At 30.2% G+C, this 18963-nt stretch overlaps 1 long non-coding RNA gene across 1 annotated transcript; it reads right to left on the bottom strand.

The window, feature by feature from the left end:
- Window positions 1-13611: 13611 nt before the first annotated feature.
- LOC148310056 (uncharacterized) lies at window positions 13612-15936 on the bottom strand. Its single transcript, XR_015837439.1, has 3 exons — window positions 15824-15936; window positions 14596-14705; window positions 13612-13641 (listed from the first exon to the last, which is right to left on the bottom strand). It is a non-coding gene; the product is annotated as an uncharacterized LOC148310056 (long non-coding RNA).
- Window positions 15937-18963: the final 3027 nt, after the last annotated feature.

Raw genomic sequence — 18963 nt, 5'->3', positions numbered from 1 at the left:
CAACTAAAAATTGACAATTTTTTTTATATATGACGTTGTAGAAAGCAGTGAGCGATATATGTAAATAAAAGTAGAATTTAATACAATAACCATGTTTAATTTTGGATATATTTCAAACCCTTATCCGCACCCCGATGGTGCATAGGGCACTGCATCATACAAACGCAGTGTTAAATTAATCGCTAACACATGAAGGAAAGGTGATCAGCCCTCCGCTTCAGGTACCAATCCAGGGTACTATTGAATAAATATTACAGTGAAAAAAATCACTTAAATTTATTTGACCCCCCCTGGGAATCGAACCCGGGACTTCCAGAACGGTAGCCGAGCGTGCTGAACATTACACTATGGAGGCAGACAACTATGGATATATGGATATATTACCCAACAAAAAATAGTAATTAATTTATATATTACTACCATTTGGCCTGGACATATATCTGTTTCTTTTCATTCCATATATTACTCGGAATTATTGTGATAACATTTGACCCTTAAAGGAAGATAATTAAAAATAATAATATGTTAAAATAATAATCCATTTTTCAGAGAGAATACAATGCCACACCAATCTATCTTTGCTAACAATCTTCTCCTTTTCTACATTCATGCGTTTCTTTATACATAAGACCTATCAGCATTATTATTATTATCAATTCCTTCTCTGTCCAAGCGGCTAGACTATGGAATGAATTACCTCTCCGCGTAAAAATGCACCTTCTGTTACAACTTTTAAGAAACGTCTGAGACATTACTATCTATCATTAGTACCCTAACTGTCCATCAAACCTCCTCCCTCTACCTCCTTCCCTAAACTCCCTTTTTCCTGTAACCTCCTTATTATCATCTTTTGTAATTTATATTTTTTTAAATGTCAATTTGTAATTTATGTTTATTAAAATGTTCAAGTACTATCTACCCTGTGATTGCAAACAGCTATATATGGTATCAAACGTTTTGACCAATATCTATTTTTAATGAAGAGCCGCTTAGGCTTACAGAAATAGTATGAAATTTAAATATTTTAGTAAATAAACGAATGGGTAAATGATCAAGAGTTAATTCTATGAAAATTGTAAAAAAAAAATTTTTTTTTTCATTTATTTTGTGTGTATATTAGATTAAAAAAGATAAAAACAAAAAATGAATTAAAAAAACGTATGTAAAAATAACACCACCGACAAGACACACAAGGTGGCTTGGTGGGTCTCTGCAAAAAAATATTAATTAAGTTTATAAATTTTTAAATGGATGTAAACAGTACATGAATTTATATATATATATATATATATATATATATATATATATATATATATATATATATATATATATATATATATATATATATATATATATATATAATTATAAATAAATAAATAGTTAAAAATTAATGTTTAATAATAATAATTATAATAAAACCCTTATCCGCACCCCAATGGTGCATAAGGCACTGCGTAATACAAACGCAGTGTTATCTTGATCGTTTACACATGAAGGAAAGGTGATCAGCCCTCCGCATTAGGTACCAGTCCAGGGTAATATTGAATAAATAGTGCAGTGAAAAAATCACTTATATTTATTTTACCCCCCCCCTGGGAATCGAACCCGGGACCTCCAGAACGGTAGCCGAGCGTGCTGACCATTACACTACGGAGATGGACAAAATTAATGTTTAAATAAATAAAAATAAAACAAATATTACTCTTTGATAAAAAAATTAATGCCAACCCTCATTTGCGCTGATCGTCCAAAAATTTTATTCTCAATTCTGGTAACATTTTTTTTTTAATTTTAAGGGCTGTTTTAGATTGGGGTGGGTTTACAATCGTCGTATCTCGGTAACAAGCATAAAAAGAGTCATTTCCTGGGCCGGAAATGGCGGACATGTTGGAAACAATTATAAAATTCTCATATCTCCCGCCGGCGCGAGATGGCGCCCACAGAGTTTCCGGCTGTCATTCGGACTAGAGAAAATCTCCATTTTGAAAATTAAATCAGAAAAATACCGCCCTAAACACTGTCCTTCACAAATCTGGGTTTCTCAAACAACTCCTATTTGTAGATAATCCAGATTTGGACACATTCAAAATTTTGCACAGAATATACTTACCACAGGTGTGATGCGTCACGTGCTTTTATCATTTTGATAGTTGTGTCGGTTGTGGTCCCGTGGTTAGTGTCGCGGACTCTTAAGTCAGAGTTTCTCGGTTCGAGCCCACTCTACCACAATTTGATACATATTTTTAATAATGAGCCGCTTAGGCTCACAGAAATAGTATGAAATTGAAATATTTGTGTAAATAATAAAAACACAAATATTTATCTTAAAAAAAAGGTTTCTAAAGAACTACTAAACTTCTAAATAAACCCAGATTTGTGAACAAGAATTTGGACACACCAATAATGCTGTGGTAAAAATAACCGGTGCTAAAATATAAGCTTGATTAAAATGAAAAACCATGTTTTCAGGCATCTCTTAGTATGTGAAATAATTCGAGAATCATCTTGCATATCAACTATAGATGCTTTCAAGAACTCACACATGAAAGAACTTACAAATTTTATGACAAAATTTTGAGTGTATCCAAATACTTGTTCACAAAATCTGGATTATATCCAATTATAGGAGTTATTATCATATTATTTTTTGACATCTCATCAAAGATGAAGAAGAATATGGAAGTCTGGGCATTTACTAGTCATAGTAATATATCAATAGATGTCTCTAGTGAAGTTCTAGTGAATCAAGAATAATGTTTCAAAATTGGTTCATATATATAGAACTTCCAAGAATTTGAGTAGTGTGGTTGTCAATAATGGGTAGAATTGGTGAATGCTACACGTGTGTAAATTGATCACTTAAACCAGCTTATGACGGTCGTCAGCCCCGTAAATGCCCAGATTTCCATATTCTTCTTCATCTTCGATGAGGTGTCAAAAAATTCATTTTATGATATGATACCCTAGGCAACTAGAAACTGCTGAAATGCGAATGCTTAGGTGTTCAGCTGAAGTGTCCCTTAGAGACAAAATAAAGAGTTCACGCATCCGTGGAAGCCTGGCTGTAACAGGCATCAATAGTAAGGTAGAGGAAAGGCAATTGGAGGTGGTATGGGCACATAGGACGCAGAGAACCTGAACATATTGTCAACCAGGCGATCGCCATGGATCTTCCTCGAAAGACATCTAGAGGGAGACCAAAGAATTCATGGATGCTGCAGGAAGATAACATGATTCGAAGGCATGGCCTAGGTGACGTTGTGCATGATAGAATGATAGGTCCTTGGAGAATAATATGAGTATAATTGGAGATAATCCTGATTTGTGAACAAGTATTTGGACACACTAAATTTCAATTCAATTTATTCAATAAAAATATATATATATACATAACAAACAATATTCAAGGCGTATATATTAAAAGTAAGCAAGAAGACTTACAGGTGTAGAAGAATCCCGCTTCGGAAAACTCCTTCGGACACATGGAACAGATCAATATCCAATGTGATATTGTTCAACATAGCGGTACCTCTTCCTACAGGCATAACCATCGGCAGGTTGGTCCTGTGTATAGGAATGGGAAATGAAACACACTCAAAATAAAATATTATTTTTAGGGCAACAGCCCTAAAAATAATATTTTATTCATTGTTCCGGCATTCACTTTGTGATAAGATATGAAAAAATTGTAAAAAAACACTATATGTTTATATTTAGACCTGAGGATGAGGAGAGCTGACTCCAACAGTCTACAATGACGATAAGTTGAGATGAAATCAGGAAGAAGAAGAAGAAGGTAAAATGAAATCTTTATATGTTTGATATACATCTCTTATATACTCTCTTCATCTCATCTCCTTTATACTCTTTATAACTCCTTGGTGCGAAGTAGAGTGGCTCGATGTTTTGGGGGCCACACGAGCTTAAGTACTCTCTTATGGTAGAGAAAGTCCAAAAGAAGTTTCTGAGGTATCTCTACATGAGAGAGTACGGCTATTCCATGGCTCTACCCGACCCAGTTTCTCCAGGATATGCTCGGCTACAATAGTTTAGAGACTAGAAGGAATGTGTATTTGATTACGCATTTTTATCGATTGTTGCGCGGTATGATCGATAATCCTGAAATTATCCGGAGCATTGGTCTGTATGTTCCCGATAGTTACCTAAGACAGCGTCGGCATAGATTGTTTCACATTCCTATACACAGGACCAACCTGCCGATGGTTATGCCTGTAGGAAGAGCTACCGCTATGTTGAACAATATCACATTAGATATTGATCTGTTCCATGTGTCCGAAGGAGTTTTCCGAAGCGGGATTCTTCTACACCTTTAAGTCTTCTTGCTTACTTTTAATATATACGCCTTGAATATTGTTTGTTATGTTTATATATATATTTTTTTAATAAATTTAAATTTAAATTTAAATACATATACCATTAATTTGGGTCATTCTCTTAAAATATCATCCCTTAAAAACAGCCCTCGTGTTTTGATTCTAAAATGGGCACTTACCAGGCCCAAGTGATCATATCTAAAAAGCTTTTAAGGGCTAACTAACGACCTATCCAAATATTAACACCTGTACCTTAACCCTTTCCTGACCCCCGAAGGTTTTATCGTGAACATAAGGGGTGCGCGTGTCGCGTAGATATGTAACCCTTTAACGCGTATTTATTAATATTTTGCCCCAAATAAAGTACACAGGCTAGCTTTAATCGATATTTTCAATGATCAATTCAACCCTCTCGCTACTAGAAATGTTTACATTTGAATCAGAAATATGTTTGTGTTTATTCCCTACCCTAAAAATAAATTAACTGGTCAAATTATAAGCTAAAATATATTTTTTTAAAGGTTATTTTCTCATGTATGTGATTATAATCCAGGATTCGGACCTCACATAAAAGAGTTTCTGCTTAATAAAAAGATTTTTATCATCTCACCAATAGATGTCTCTAGTGAAGTTCTAGTGATTCAAGAATAATGTTTCAATATATATATATATATATATATATATATATATATATATATATATATATATATATATATATATATATATATATATATATATATATATATATATGTATATATATATATATATATATAAATATATATATATATACATATATATATATATATATATATATATATATATATATATATATATATATATATATATATATATATATATATATATATATATATATATATATATACATATATATATATATATATAAAAGTATACACAAATATTAAACTTTCGTACTATTTCTGTGAGCCTAAGCGGCTCATTATTAGAAATAAGTATCAAATTGTGGAAGAGTGGGTTCGAACCGAGAAATTCTGACTTGAGAGTCCACGACACTAACCACGGGACCACAACCCGACACACAATGATTTCGTTATGTCGTTTTTAAATGGTCAAATTACTCTAAATTGTGAAGTGCCCTTGAGGTATTTACCATAAAAACAGCCCTATATAAATTGACCGATAAATAAATAATTGAAATACCACCAATTTCATTTTTTTACTTAGACTCAGAAAAAAAAAACAAAAATCACGTGCTCTTGATGTGATGACCGCAGCATTCATTCTTGAGTAAAAAAAATGGTGGCGTAAAATAATTAGTTTTTTTTTTAAATGAAAATGAGACCTCATAAAAATGTGTCCCAGCGTTTAAATGGGCTCTCAACATAAGAGGAAATGTCTTGAAAACTGGGCGATAATTGCCTTGTTTAATTAAAAATCCCCCCTGGCCATATTCGCCGGTCTTCCTCTGCATCACAAAGGCCGCACGATGAAGCAACTAGTACGCAGAGAGGGGATTCTGGGATGGGTAATTCCTTTCTCTCGACGCGTTCGGAACACAACCGAGACTAAATTATTTTGAGAAATAAAAAGACTTTGTATTTTGACCCCCTCACATTTTTATTAACCAACTAGTTTCGGCAACAACCTGTTGTCCTCTTCAGGGTTTAATTTATGACTTAAAGTCAAAGTGGTTTATATTCGCACTTTAAATCTATTTTTATTTCTGGTATCTATTGTATTCTTGCCACTAGCCTTTATTATAACCTAAAATAAAATGTATACCCATACACAGGCCATGCCTTTGTGGGGTCTTTTATAGTATTAATATATTTTTTTGTACTTGTATTATAATATATTGTGAAGTCCAAAAGAATTTAAAATAAATAAAAAAAACATTTAAAGCATTTACTTTGTGGTTAGTCATTTTTATTTATTTGCTATGGGTAGTGACGTGTAGTATTGTTTGCATGCTTTTGTAGTGAATTTCCTGACAAAGAGATGGTTACGTCTCGAAACCGGTAGACAAAAACTTCTCGCTGAGTGGTTTAAATATTATTACTAAAAAAATTGTAAATAACTAACTAACTAACCATCACACAGCTTCCCCGCAGGGGTAGACAAAGAGAATAGAACGCTACACCACTCTGTCTTTGCAAACATTCTTCGCCTCTTCCACGTTCATGCATCTCGTCATACATACCCGCCGATTGTTACGACTCCTAACCTGACCACTTTCAAGTATTTGGCATACCTGATCGTGCCATATTTTAAAAAAAATTGTAAAAAAATATATAAAAGTAATTTTATGTTTTTTTGATAACAGGATTGAAAATAAAACATTTTAATATTAAACGATTTGAAGTGCTTAAAAAAATACAACGAATTATATACAAAGAAATCGCTGAAGGTTTGTGATAAAAAATGTATGTACAAGATGTTTAAATAAATAAGGATTAATCACAATTTCAAACAGTTTTGAATTCACAACATTTTGAGTGTGTCCGAATAGTTATTCACCTGCCCTGTAAATACTTAGACTTCAAATTATTATTCATCTATATTGAGATGTAAAAAAATGTTCTGAATTGGTTTACGGGATCTTTGGGGATAACTTTAAGGTCTTGAACAGGTATATCGAAAGGCAATACAGTGGGGAGAGAAATGTTTTGTCTACTCTGTGCATTGTTTGAAGAAATCATTTATTAAAATTAAAATAAGAGAAATACAAAAAAAAACAAATTAATAATTGTCTTTTGAATTGAATTTTTTCGACCACTTTTCTTTGGCTTTTAAATTTTCCGCAACATTTAATTTAAAAATCAAATCTAAGTGCTTACTTCATTTGCTGTGGTACCTATGTAAGAATTTATTTGAACTATTTTAATAATTTTTTTCTTTCATTCATTTATTTGGAAATCACTTTTTGGTCCTAAATCCTAAAACTTACTAACTAACCATCACACCACTTCCTCGCATGGGTAGGAAGAAAGAATAGAACGCCACACCAATCAGTCTTTGCAAACAATCTTTGCCTCTTCCACATTCTTGCATCCTCCTGCACTGACCACGCTCAAGTATTTGAAATACTTGATCATGCCAAAATTTCCTCTGTCTTCCTTTGCTGCTATTCCCAATTAAATTCGCATCATATGTTTCTTGATTTTATCGACAATGGTTATCTCAGCCTTTCATGCTCTTCTTATATAACCTTAATATATGTAAGTGAAGCATGGAGTTGGCAAAAGAAGGATGAAAGTTGACTGAATGCAGAAGGAACGCGATCTCTGAGTGAGATCAGTAAAACCATGTATGATAGATGTTAATATAACGAATGATGATATAAGGAAATAATGCAAGGCTGAGATACACACACTATCCATCAAATTAAGAAAGATGAGTTGTTTTGGATATATGGAATGCAGAAAACGTAAAAACAACTATATAAGGTGATTGCAGTTGGAAATAAGAGCAGAACTGAATGCAGTTAATATATAGATATACATATATATATATATATATATATATATATATATATATATATATATATATATATATATATATATATATATATATATATATATATATATATATATATATATATATATATATATGTCCGCCTCCGTAGTGTAATGGTCAGCGTGCTAGGCTTCCGTTCTGGAGGTCCCGGGTTCGATTCCCAGGGGGGTTAAAATAAATATGAGTGATTTTTTCACTTTAATATTTATTCAATATTACCCTGGACTGGTACCTGAAGCGGAGGGCTGATCACCTTTCTTCCATGTGTAAACGATCAAGATAACACTGCGTTTATACGACGCAGTGCCCTATGCACCATTGGGGTGCGGAAAAGGGTTTTAAAAAAAAAATATATGTTTATATATATATAAATATATATGTGTGTGTGTGTGTGTGTATATACCATTCAATCTTCACATTAGTTTCTAAAAGCCAAAACAATGAGAAAGAATTTATACAAATTTCATTCTTTGTATTGTATAACATAGACTCAGTAGTAAAAATCATTGTTCGATTTTAACATTTAATATATACATTTAATATGTATATATGTATAAAAGTATATATATTTTTATAAACATATTGAGAATCGATTCTTAATCGAAGTCGAGGGGTAAGTTCGACATTTTCCAGCCAAACTATTTATAAAGAAAAATGTCAAACCCACTTGTCGGCAGTTTAATACGTTTATTTTCTTTTGCAACCGAAATCCTACGCCATTAGATGTGAAGCCAAGCGAAGGTTGACAAATCGCGGATTCGTGAACCGCTATTTTTTTCAATGTAACGCTCTTTGTTCCTGCAAAGTTAAAATTACGCATATGCGCGTAAAAAGGACGTTTTAAACACGCCGCGGAAATTTCATGTAAAGTTGTGGAAACGACCTTTTTACGCGGGTATGCTAGGTCATTTTCCGCTCGGTTCTGATTTGGATGCAGTTAAACGGAAAGCGGCCAAGTGAAGAATATTAATTTTTAATTTAAGTTTTATTTAGTGGGTAAATACCATTATTTCTTCAAATGTATTGTGAAATGTGTTTCTATACATTTCACATCATTTTCAGCGCATTGAAGCGCAGAGCTGATCACCTTTCATTCATGTGTTAACGATCAAGATGACACTGCGTTTATATGATGCAGTGCCCTACGCACCATTTGGTATGGATAAGGGTTAGAAGTAAAGAATAAATTTTAATTTCGTTTTACTTTGTGAATACCACTTTTCAAAGTAAATTCAGTGGTATTTAACAAGTAAAAGTTGAATTGATAGTAAAAATAAAACACTTGTGTAAGACAACTTTTTTGAGTTTGTAAATGTAAGCACGACTAGTTTTTAGAACTCCAGATGTTATCATCAATAAGTGAAAACACAAACTAATTGAATTTTTACTTGTTGATAAGAATAACATATCGTAGTCATACAGGAGAAAGTAACCAAGTGCATTTTTTACAAAAAGGTAATCATTGACTATTTGATATCTTACTAGCTTAATATTGCCCTGAAAAAATCCCAAAGCGATTTCAAACTTGGAAGTATAATATATTGACTTGTTAAAAATGACCAACTGCATTGATGTTTATTTTCTTGACAATCAAAAGTGACTTAAATGGACCTCCTGAAAATTTTACGTTTTGTTAGTTGGTCACTTTCTCCTGTACGACTACGAAATGTAGTTCTCGAATTTCGAGAACTTCAGATGTAAATAATAATGCAAACAGAACTATTTATTTGTGTGTTGCATTATTGAACTAAAAAATGTAAAAAGTGTTTTATTTTTATACTTTATTTTATTCATAATGGTTTTGTTGTGTACTAAGGCAGTGAAAGATGATGGGTAATTCACTAGTACTTTGGTTTATTAAAAATAAGTATTGCTAGGTAGGTACCTCTAAGTGAGTGACTGGTTTCTAGGAAAGAATAGTCTACAATGTAGCTTGCCAGACTATGCGGGTATATATACAATTGCGGCTATGTTGCTGTCACCACTGTGCCCACATTCTGATGAAATAAGTATTTCTTTTATAGTCGTTTTTCGCATAACTGCTCCCAATCTCGAATCCTGACGTAAATTTCGCCACCCTAGCGAGCAAAAATGTAACTAAATTTGAATGGTCTTGTAGAAATGTCAAATCCTTAGTACCGCGCTGGATTTTTCGATCGTTATTAGTCTTCTACCCTTTTTACTTTTCTTTCAGGACTGTATATTTTTTTCCATCGAAAACGTCAAGATTTTCTGTTTTTCATTACTCTTTCTTATTTTTTTTTCTTCTCTTAGCTGTTGGGTGCAGTGTCCACCCAAGCGTTAATTCTATATTTCCCAGTTGCAGTAATCTTTTGTGGTTTATTTGTATTTCTCTTTAAAAATGCAGTATTTTGAAAAGAAAACCGTAAGAAAATTGAAAACTTGGGACCGTAGTTTCAATTTTAGTAACAAAGGCAGAAAAACAACTTCATATTTATACTGTTTTATTTCAAATCTCTTCTAAATTATGCCCTCGTATGAGGTGTTTTTTTTAGATGGGAGCTGCATTTATTATTTACCTCGCTTATTATGTACAAGGTCATTAAGTGGATTTTTGTTTCTGGTAACTTAAAAAAATGTTTAGTTTTAATCTGTGTTGGGAATAGGAGGGATAATCTAGTGTGGGCTAGTCAGGAACTTGTCAGCATTTGCTCACTCCTCAGGAGAAGGCGGACTGCTGACTGTCGTCAACAGGCATTCCGTTACGCCAAAAGAGGGTTCGATTATTGTAATGGTCTACCAAACTATTGTTTTAAGATGACTCGATTGTTATTAGATGTTATCTTATTACATAGATGACTCGACAGCAATCAGTGTTAAACGCAGCAGCGAGACTGATTTTTGGATTTTCCAAATTTATTTATTTATTTATTTTTCTTTATTTTAAATTCTTTTGCATTACACAAATTCAAAAACAAAAAATATTAATAAAAAATAAAAATGAATACAAAAAAAGATCCCATAAAGGCATGACCTGTGTGTGGGTATACAAAATAAATAGTCATAGTACAACAGGGTATAAGGGTATAATAGGTTTCTAAGTATAATTAGTTAATACAAAATACAAAAAACTTAATATAAAATACAAAAAAAAATACTTGACTCACAGTCAGCATTTTTTTTAAATTAAAACTTAAAAAACATAAAAAAGATGACAAAGTAAAAGCTAGCGATCATGTGCTAAATGAAAAAGGAGCTTAAATCTGTCTCTTCTATAAATAATCTAAGCAAATTTTTAAATTTACACGAACTTAGGGAATTAACATCTAACAAATAGTCTTTGTGGAATAAGTTGAACAGTTTTGGAGCTATGAAAAATGAATGTCTTTGCGCAAGTCTGTCACATCACCCCACTACTCCACCATAAGATCCGTCAATACTGTCAAATACTATAACATAAATGGTGTATGCAATGCTAGTGGATTCCTTTTACATGCATGTTCTCATTTCATCGATTTGAAAGGAAATTTGGTATAGTTGATAGTGTCGCCATCAGTCTAAAATATATTGTGACGCATATATTACGTACACAAGTTGATAAGGTGATCTCTATAGCCAGCCAAATGCCAAGTCGTAAGTCTTGGGATGATCAGACGTCCATCTTCTTTTCTATACAAACAAAAGATTTTTCATCTCAAATTGAGACATCTAAAACATTTTTTTTCAATTGGAATCTTTGTAAAAATATCACGTTTAATGAAAATTCGTGAATACATATATATATATATATATATATATATATATATATATATTTATATATATATATATATATATATATATATATATATATATGTATATATATATATATATATATATATATATATATATATATATATATATATATGTATATATACATATATATATATATATATATATATATATATATATATATATATATATATATATATATATATATATATATATATATATATATATATATTTACATATATATATATATATATATATATATATATATATATATGTAAATATATATATATATATATATATATATATATATATATATATATATATATATATATATATATATATATATATATATATATATATATATATATATATATATATATATATATATATATATATATATATATATATATATATTTACATATATATATATATATATATATATATATATATATATATATATATATATATATATATATATATAAACATTATAAAATTAAAAAAAACTTTGTTTTAACCACTTTTATATTATTATTACACTTTAACATACCGGTTTTTTACGGATCGTGTGGAAGATTTGGTAAGGGAATGTAATTAATTATGAGTATTTTAATGTTTCTAATGTTTAGAATTTAATAATCCCTGATGACGACAATGTTCTTGTCGAAACCGGTAGGTTGAAGTGTACTTATAATTTAAAAAAAAAATGGTTAAAACAAAGTTGTTTTATTTTATGTTTATAAAATCTGCCACAAAGTATCTGCGAAAAACATTCAAGAAAACATATAAATATCTTTGTTTTTTGAATAGTAAATAAATAAATACTATTTCAAAACAGTTACATATAAAAAAATATCTCTTGTAATTTTTGTACGTTTATTTATAATTTGGTACATATTTACAACATCACACATTTATTATCAATTTTCAATTCAAGTTTTACTTGGTAAAAATCACTATTTTTACAAATCACTTATGACACGTGTTTCGATGCATTCCGCATTAAATACGGTATTTGACAATGAAGCGGAATGCGCCGATGAGTCACTAAAGGTTTAAAAAAGCGATTTAAAATAGAAAAAGTGGTATTTACCATATAAATCATAAATTTAAAATGAAAAGATATTACCACAAATTGAGTGCCGAATCAATTAATGAAAATATATAATCTACCCTACAATTTAAAGCAACATATATATTTATATATATATATATATATATATATATATATATATATATATATATATATATATATATATATATATATATATATATATATATATATATATATATATATATATATATATATATATATATATTATATATATATATATATATATATATATATATATATATATATAATCTACCCTACAATTTAAAGCAACATATATATTTATATATATATATATATATATATATATATATATATATATATATATATATATATATATATATATATATATATATATATATATATATATATATATATATATATATATATATATATATATATATGTATATACATATATATGTAATAAAATAACTAGGTACCTACCTATACATTTTATTAAGGACTTACAAATAGTACCTACATAAAACCACCAGATGTCGCATGCGTCGCACAGAATTAAACAAAAGAGATCCGATAGAAAAAATATAATATTATTAACTGTCAGAATCAGATAGATATAAAAGTTTTTGTAAAGATTAATTAAGAATAAACTTTTATTGTCGTTTCTTTAATTACAAAGCAACACATTGTTTATTTTATTATTATACACCCACTTTACATATTATTTACACCCAATTTACAAAAGAATATATTACCACGTTATATATATATATATATATATATATATATATATAAATATATTTCGAGTTTTCAAAAAACAGTGTTGAAATTATTACATTTGTCTTTTCTCAGTCAACATTCAAGATTCAATTAGTTTTCATCCTGTTTTATGTATGTTATACATTATGTTTTGTTAAATTTATACAAATAAATCATTGTAAGTATTTTAACACGGTAATGTAATCGGTGGAGATATGATTCAACTTTCATCGTCGTAGAATTGAAGTTAAACTCCTGAAAAAAAAATCACATACAATTATATGTATATAAATATACTATATTCGTATAAGAAAGGAATGTAAGGCTGAACAAGGAATAATTGAAAAGATTTGGAAGAGTTTTTTTTAAGATGGTATTGACATGTGGAGCGAATGGATGACGAGAGAATGACAAAGAAAATATATGTTGCGAATGTGAGCGGGATAACAGAACGAGGACGGCCGCAAAAGACTTGGCACGATCAGATCAATCAAAACCTTAAATCTGGTGGTGTCAAAAGTTTGCGTAATTGGAGGGCATGTATGACTAGAGCATCCATGTATGGATGTGAAGGAGGCGAGGAGTGTGTCAGGACAGAAGAGTGTGGCGTTCCATACTTTCTGCCTACCCCTGCGGAGAAACGGCGTGATGGTAGTGATAGTAGTAGTAGCAGTAGAATTCCTGTTTACTTAAAATTTATCATGGAAATGTAACGTTTTGGTGAGGACCTAATTATTATTTTTTTAATTATTTTTTTTAAGCTTTAATACAGAAACTTTTTTTAAACTTTACGTATTTATTCAATATTACCCTGGACTGGTACTTGAAGCGGAGGGCTGATCACCTTTTCTTCATGTGTAAACGATCAAGATAACACTGCGTTTATATGACGCAGTGCCCTATGCACCATTGGGGTGCGGATAAGGGTTTTATTATTATTATTACGTACAGAAAATAAATTTACATTGGCTGGCTTATTGCTAAAAAGCTATATCTTCCAACCAATCAAAAACTGACTAGTGATATTGGTCAAAACGTTTGATACCATATAAGTATAGCTGTTTGCAATCAGAGATTAGATAATACTTTAACATTTAAAAAAACATAAATTACAAATTGATGATAATAAGGAAGGCACAGGAAAAAGGGAGTTTAGGGAAGGACTGGAAGGAGGTAGAGGGAAAAACTAAGGGAGGATTTTATATTTACCATGACAAACTTCTTCGCATTTTTCTTTACTGATGAAATTATTAGCGTTTCCCCGGCATCCTCCATACACGAATTCAACGCAACCTTTTACTGCAGGGTCGTACATCCATCTAAAAAAAAAATTAGAAAAAAAATATATATCTTATTTTTTGACATCTCATTAAAGATGAAGAAAAATATGAAAGTCTAGATGGTTTTTAATAACAATGTGAGTGAATCAATAAAATAAAAAAAGTATTTTTATTTCTCAAAGTAAAATATCGCTTTGATCCAAAAAAGGTAATGCTTTTAATATTCAAAATATAGTAACAATGAATTTTATAATTATTATTATTTTATTATAGTTCTATCTATGTTAAGGCTTCCGAAAGTATTTTTTTAATTATTACATTCCTAGGACCATTATTTATTTACTTTCCATTTTACACATAATAGCAAATTATAAATAAATTAATATTAAGTTTAAAATCTATTTTCTAGTATTAATATTCGGCTTAAGTGATGCGAATTGAAGATATCACCTAATTATTATTATGAAGTGCCCAAAGCACCAATAAATCCAGAAAAGAATAACAGATATATTCATATAAACATCCCTAAGGATACCCGTTAAAATTATTTATTGCTGCAATAAAATGTCATAAAAATTGTATACTTTCTATTTATATATGTAAATATATAAAAATACAACCCTTATCCGCACCCCAATGATGCATAGGGCACATATAAACGCAGTATTATCTTGATCGTTTACACATGAAGGAAAGGTGATCAGCCCTCCGCTTCAGGTACCAGTCCAGGGTAATAATATTGAATAAATATTATAGTGAAAAAATCACTAATATTTATTTTACCCCCCTTGGGAATCGAACCCGGGACCTCTAATTACACTACGGAGGCGGACAAAATTTACATATATATATATATATATATATATATATATATATATATATATATTTTTATATATATATATATATATATATATATATATATATATATATATATATATAAATATATATATATATATATATATTTATAAATATATATATATATATATATATATATATATATATATATATATATATATATATATATATATATATATATATATATATATATATATATATATATATATATATATATATGTATATATATATATATACATATATATCTATATATATATATATATATATATATATATAAATTTAAAAATAATTGCTTCAAATACCTTATCATCCTTGCTCTACACACTCCTGTTACTTTTGGTAACAAGCACATATCCGGAAGGGTACTGGCTTGATATCCTAGAAGAAGAAGAAGAAAACAATTAATTGAATAAAATGTATGGATCTATATATAACTACCACGGAGAGATAATAAATCGCCACACCACTCTGTCTTTGCAAACATTCTTCGCCTCTTCCACATTCAAGCATCTCCTTATTCATACCCGCCGATTATTTCTACTCCTGGCCTGACTGCTTTAAATTATTTGACCTACCTGAACATGCCAAGTTTTTCTCGAACATCCTCTGCTACTTTTTTTACCTTATTAATACTACATTCGCCTTATAAATTTATTTTACCTTCTTTCCTCACTCATTGTTTTTTTTTAAGAAAATAATATTTTTGTTTTATTATTTACACAAATATTTCAATTTTTTACTATTTCTGAGAGCCTAAGTGGCTTATTATTAGAAATAGGTATCAAATTGTGGTAGAGTGGGTTCGAACCGAGAAACTCTGACTTAAGAGTCTGCGACACTTACCACGAGACCAAAACCCGACACAATTGTTCCACATGTCCCATTTTATCGATAATGCTTTTCCCAAGCCTTACATTATTTCATTATATCACCATTTGAACATCCATTATACATCATTATGCCGCACGTTTGTCTGAGGGATCGCATTCCGACTGCATTCACTTTACTTTCATCCTTATTTTGTCAACTCCATGATTCACTTCCATACATTAGGGTTGGAACCAGGACTCGATTGTGTACTGGCAATTTAGCTTTCGCTGTTGAGTTTTTATTTACTTTAACTTATTTCAGTGCACCATTCACTCTGTTCCCAGCATTCGCTCTCCTTTCTACATTTATCTCTATCAATCTTTCCATCCCAAGAAAACATACTTCCCAAATAAACGAAATCGCCTACCTGTTCTATTATATCACCATTTACCAATATTTTACACCCAGATCTACATGAATCTCTTTAAAAAACCGTATTGGTCTTGTAATTTTTTTTTATATGAAAACTTCCACAAATTGATTGAATTTTTTTACAAATGACCTATTAATTATCGTATTATTTTTTGACGTCTCATCAAAGATGAAGAAGAATATGAAAGTCTGGGCATTTACGGGGCTGACGACCGTCATAGGCTGGTTTAAAAAATCACATTACACACGTGTAACATTCACCAATTCTATACCCATTATTGACAACCACTCTACTCGAATTCTTGGAAGTTCTATATATATATATATGAACCAATTTAGAAACCTTGTTCTTGAATCACTAGAACTTCACTAGAGACGTCTATTGGTGAGATGAAAGAAGCTTTTTATTGAGCAGAAACTCTTTTATTAGTATGTGACGTCCGAATCCTGGATTATATTCACATACATGAGAAACGCCAGAAAACATAATTTTTATTTTCATTATTCAAGCTTATAATTTGACCAGATAATTTATTTACAACATTTTCAGTGTGTCCTAATACTTTTTCACAAATCTTGATTATCTCCAATTATTGGAGATATTTTTCTATATATTAGATATATTAGAAAAATAATAATAATAATAAAACCCTTATCCGCACCCCAATGGTGCATAGGGCACTGCGTCATTTAAACGCAGTGTTATCTTGATCGTTTACACATGAAGGAAAGGTGATCAGCCCTCCGCTTCTGGTACCAGTCCAGGGTAATATTGAATAAATATGACAGTGAAAAAAATCACTAATATTTATTTTACCCCTCTTGGGAATCGAACCCGGGACCTCCAGAACGGAAGCCGAGCATGCTGACCATTACACTACGGTGGCGGACAAAAAGAAAAATATTAGAAAAACTGTGTAAAATAATTATCAAAAATAACTCTGATAATTGGAGATAATCCAGATTTGTGAACAAGTATTTGACCACACTCAAAATGTTGTATATTAATTATCCTTAAAAAAATCATAATAAAAACTTACCTTGTGGAGTTGATTCAACTGCTGTTGAAATTTGCAATAAAACTACTAAAAATACAATACAATAAAAAAACACAAATTTATTTGCCATTTTTTAAAACTAAACGCCTTTACTTTATTTAATTTTAAAACAATTTGTATTTATCGCGGTTTTTTCGTTGTTTTTTTATTATTTTTTATTATTAATGAAATTATGGTTCTCTGCTGCGTTAATGAATGGTTAAAATTCACTTCACACTTTTATACTTTTTAATAAATATTTTTTTTAAACATATAAACTTGTACCAGTATGTTGTATATATCGTTTGAGTACTGATCGCGAAATGAGTGATGACGACATATTGTCTCTCTCTTATATACTATATGTAGTCGAATGGGTTTATCCGTTTTAACAAGCAGTGGCTCTCCATCAGAAAAAGAATAATTATTTTAAAAAATATATTTTGTATTTTAAATGTATTATTAACTTTGTGGTATGGTAATATAAAACTCATGTTATCATTTATCGTTCACTTTGTCTAACGCTCGGCATGCTCGGCTACCGTTCTGGAGGTCCCGGGTTCGATTCCCAGGGGGGTCTAATAAATATAAGTGATTTTTTCACTCTAATATTTATTCAATATTACACTGTACTGGTACCTGAAGTGGAGGGCTGATCACCTTTCCTTCATGTGTAATCGATCGAGATAACACTGCGTTTATATGAAGCAGTGCCCTATGCACCATTGGGGTGCGGTAAGGGTTTTATTATTATTATTTGTCTAATACCACTTTAAAAATACTACTTCGTGACCACCAGTTTCGGAATAATCATTCCATCATCAGTTCAAATGTAGATTAAAATGAAATTGTTATGGTCCGACATTAAGACAAAAATAAATTTTGAAAGAGAGAAAGAAGACATTAATTTAATTTTTATTTTTTTACAAAAATGTTAATAAAATTAGTATATAACCACTCACCGAGATTTTTACGTCTACCGGTTTCGAGACGTACCCGTCTCTTCGTCAGGACAATCACTAACACAGCATGCAAACAATACTACCCTTCACCACCATAGCACCATTTACACACTCAAATTTACACACACCCATTTACACACTTTGGTGCTATGGTGGTGAAGGGTAGTATTGTTTGCATGCTGTGTTAGTGATTGTCCTGAC

The sequence above is a fragment of the Brachycentrus maculatus genome, unplaced genomic scaffold (assembly GCF_059751285.1).
Source record: "Brachycentrus maculatus isolate JH-2025_06_01 unplaced genomic scaffold, ASM5975128v1 h1tg000109l, whole genome shotgun sequence".
In the NCBI taxonomy this organism is placed as follows: Eukaryota; Metazoa; Arthropoda; class Insecta; order Trichoptera; family Brachycentridae; genus Brachycentrus; species Brachycentrus maculatus.
Note: the sequence above shows the minus strand (reverse complement) of the source record. Positions and strands in the feature narration are given on the sequence as shown.